The following is a 4,235-nucleotide window of genomic DNA, read 5'->3' as shown; positions in this document are numbered from 1 at the left end:
GGTAGGTCATGAAGGTGACACCCTCATGACCAGGATTAACGCCCTCGTAAAAGGGATGCTGGAGAGTTCCCTCACTCCTTCTGCCACGTGAGGAGTCCTGGGAAGTCCACAACCCAGAAAAGCCCTCGCCAGAACCCAGCCATGCTGGCGTCCTGATCTCGAACTTTGAGCCTCCAGAACCGTGAGGCATGAATGCCACCTGTCCTGGGTCCTTTGCACAGCATCCCCGGTGGGACCAAGACAGGCTCTGTAGCAGGAGTAGTAGTGGTCTCCTTCCTTATCCCCCCCTTTGAGAATTTTCACTAATTAGTGGGAGTTCTCACTTTTATTTTTACTTTCTGAGTCTTTTTGCGAGACAGAACGATAGTGTTTTATGTCATACACTTGTGCTGAAGTTTGCTGATGAATCATGGTAGCTACAAAACCTTTTATCGTTTGAAGGAATAAGTGTAATACACAGGGGAGCAGCAAGCCACTTTCTATTACCAGTAATATACTTATAATGAGGGTCTTAAATTTTTATAGCTGGAAACTATTTTCTAAATGAAGACCTAGGATCAAACCTGTGTTAAACCTGTACAGGCACGTGTATCAACTTTGTCACGTCCTCAGCAGGTTAGTTTTGTCACTGGATCTGAAAAGCTTTTTCTTAGCGAGTAACATAGTTTTTTTTAATAACAGAAGTTTTTAAGAGCCTGATGCTTGAACTTGGGGCATCTGTTTGGGGAAAGAGGTAGTTAAAGTTATCTTGAGGCATTAACTCTTTTGCTTCTCAAGGCCATTGGTCTCTTATGTTAGCCTTTTTATAAACATTAACACGAAGAAACATCCAGGCTGCCAGCAATGTTTTCGGCCAACCGAGGAAATAGGTTTTTTCCGTTTAAAAAACAATGTTTTTCTATTGTTTTATAATTTTTGGCTAAAGGAGGAGGTTCTGGTAACTTCTGGTTTATATGTTTAAAGAATGACTGTAAGACTCGGAATGGTTGCTGGGCTGCACGGGTCTGGGTTTCCTAAGTAGTACGTGTAGAGTGGGGACACCTTATGTAGGTGTTTCTTCTAGCACGGTTATGGGGGGTAACAACAACAAAACAATGTACAGCAAGGACAAAAGAGGTCCTTACCTGGGAAGAAGGTTGAATACAGCGACAGAACAATAGGAAAACAGTATTACAGGAAAACTATCAGTCTTAAGATTTTTAACTACATTTACTTGCTTGATGAGTCCTCAAGCTTCGGCCGTGCGTAGACTAGTCAGCTGCCGGTGTGTGACTAGAACAGGGCTTGTTGTCTCCTCAAGCTTCGGCTGTGTGTAGAGTGGTCAGCCTCCGGAGTGACCAGAGCAGGGCCGTCATCCTCAGCAGCAGCTTGGTCTCGTCTCAGGATCAGCCGGGTTGGATGATCTGTGTCCTGCTGGCTGGTCCACCTGTCCTGAGCTGCCCGTGTTAGCTGACTGTGGTGGATCCAAGAGGCAACACCTGCAACTTGAACAGCAGTGGGAGTGGACAAGGTTACAGTATAGAGCCCATCCTATATGGGGCCTAGAAAAACTAGATTTTACTTTACACAGAATCACTAGATTTAAAGGGGTGTCAGGCTTATGGGTATTTTTATTTATTTAATTATGAACAGTTTGTATGGCTATTTTTAAAACCCGCATCTCCTTTCTTTTTTTTTTTTTTTCTTGAGACGGAGTCTTGCTCTGTCAGCCAGGCTGGAGTGGAGCAGCGCAATCTCCACTCACTGCAAGCTCCGCCTTCCGGGTTCACGCCATTCTCCTGCCTCAGCCTCCCGTGTAGCTGGGACTACAGGCGCCCGCCACCGCGCCCGGCTAGTTTTTTGTATTTTTTTTTAGTAGAGACGGGGTTTCACCGTGTTAGCCAGGATGGTCTCGATCTCCTGACCTCGTGATCCGCCCTTCTCGGCCTCCCAAAGTGCTGGGATTACAGGCTTGAGCCACCGCGCCAGGCCTACTGTTTAAATTTCTTAAAAGGGGGTTCTTCTTCCCTCGCCCTTTGTAACTCTGTCTAGTGGCTTAGCCTTCAGTGAGAAATTGGAATTCAGATAGGGCAGAATCCTGCTGCTTTTAACTTCTAATGTGACCATGGGCTCCTGGGAGCCTAATAAGAAGGTGCCGGGTCTGCCCTAGTCTTTACATTCTTCAGCTCCTGTCAGTCTGATCAGATCAGTATTTGGTTCCTCCAAGGTGCGGCAGCCCTTGGCCCATGGCCTCTTTGTCTTGCGGCCTTGGCCGTTTCCTTTATTGCCTTTTGAACATTTACTCTCCTAGTGTCCTTTCTTTTTGCGTCTCGCACATTAATCTCTCTCTTGCCTTGTCCGGCTCTTGAATCCTTGCCTAACTTGACTTCTTTCATATCTACATTTACATCCACATCCTCTCACATTGCTAATTTTTTTTTTTTTTACACTTACTCTTAGTCTTTCTTTCTCTTTTGCTCTTTCCCAGTTTTGTTTCTTTGTCACAGTTAACATACACCTCGATGGCCACTTTTATATACTAGGTGGTATTCATGCCTGCAGCTTCTGCTTGATGTTACCATGGGCTTACTTTACAAATGAAGTATTCACTACATACTGATTTTCAGCAGCCTCAGGGTTAAATGGGGTGTAAAGCCAGAATGCTTTATAAAGTCTCTTATAAAACGGACTTAGGCTTTTGTCAGCTCCTTGAAGCATTTCTGTAATCTTTTTTTTTATATTACTTGCTTTTTTTTTTTTTTTTTTGAGATGGGGTCTCGCTCTGTCGCCCAGGCTGGAGTACAGTGGCCGGATCTCGGCTCACTGTAAGCTCCGCCTCCCGGGTTTACACCATTCTCCTGCCTCAGCCTCCCGAGTAGCTGGGACTACAGGCGCCAGCCACCTCGCCCGGCTAGTTTTTTTGTATTTTTTAGTAGAGACGGGGTTTCACCATGTTCGCCAGGATGGTCTCGATCTCCTGACCTCGTGATCTGCGCCTCCCAAAGTGCTGGGATTACAGGCGTGAACCACCGCGCCCGGCTATTACTTGCTTTTTTCTACCAACTCTTAGCCTCTGCAGAAGTGCTTCTCAGTACCTCTGCAAACGCTGAAGCTGAGTTGCATTCTCTGGGTGTTTTTTTCCCTTTTTCCTAGAGTTTAACAGGCTCTTTTCTTCATATAATTCTCCATGCACTTGGAGGGTTAAACAGGCATTATACCGAGAGTCAGTGTAAATGTTTACAGTGTTACCTTTATTGAGTTCTAAGGCCCGAATTAAAGCAATGAGCTCAGCTTAACGACATGTCCAGGGTTACCACTGCATACGCTGCACATCTCTCTCCTTGTGGGCTGATGAAGCTGTTCCCGTCCACATATAGCTCCTAGTCTACTGATGCCCAAGGCTGGTCCCGGAGGTCAGGTCTGCTAGAGTAAACTTCAGTCCAACACTTCTACACAGTCATGCTCGACAGGGCTCTAGCTGCCGGGAGCAAGGTGGCGGGTTCCAGGTGTTTCCAGTTTAGTAGATCAGTGGTTGAAAAGCGCTGATAGATGAAAGTCTGTTGCCCCCGTGGATGTGGGCCTGGTCATTGTAATAGACAGGTCCTCGCGTCTGCCTGAGAGGCATTTACATAACTCGAGCAAAAACAGATCTGAGATGGCCCACTTGACTATCTTGACTTCCTTCTTTGGCCTCTTGAGGCTCCGACCCTCCCCTTCGAGGTAAGACCTGGGGCATGTTAGCTCCTGAATCTTGTTTCTGAGGGGGCTGTTGGCCTCGGTAAAGCGGGGTAGGCTGGGACATATGGAGAAAGAATTTCTATCATCTCTGGCGGCTCCTGCAAAACTGGCTTCTCTTGCTGTTTCTGGGACTCCCTTTTTAACTCTGTGTCTGCTGGCGAAGCTGCTGTTACTTTTACTTTTGGCTTCTTTGCAAGAATCTGTTAAACAGGGCTAAATTTATGCTGGTTTTGTCTATATTATATTTAACCATGAGTCAATATAAAGGAACTTGGTCTAGGTACACTGGCTGTCCTCCGACCCCTGTCAACAACTTAAATACATGGCCAATTGTTCCTTGCTGTAATTCCTTTGGTGGGCCATCCAACACCAAAAGAGGGCAGTTCTAATTCACACAGAGATCTTAACCTCTAAGGGGTTAACTTAACTCTATAATCTCCTGCAAAACCTTTCTTAAGGTTCTGTAACATGCATTTTAATAGGGTAAGTTTTGATGATTTGATGACTTTCCTTTTATT

Source organism: Colobus angolensis, unplaced genomic scaffold (assembly GCF_000951035.1).
Source record: "Colobus angolensis palliatus isolate OR3802 unplaced genomic scaffold, Cang.pa_1.0 Scaffold44, whole genome shotgun sequence".
In the NCBI taxonomy this organism is placed as follows: Eukaryota; Metazoa; Chordata; class Mammalia; order Primates; family Cercopithecidae; genus Colobus; species Colobus angolensis.
Note: the sequence above shows the minus strand (reverse complement) of the source record.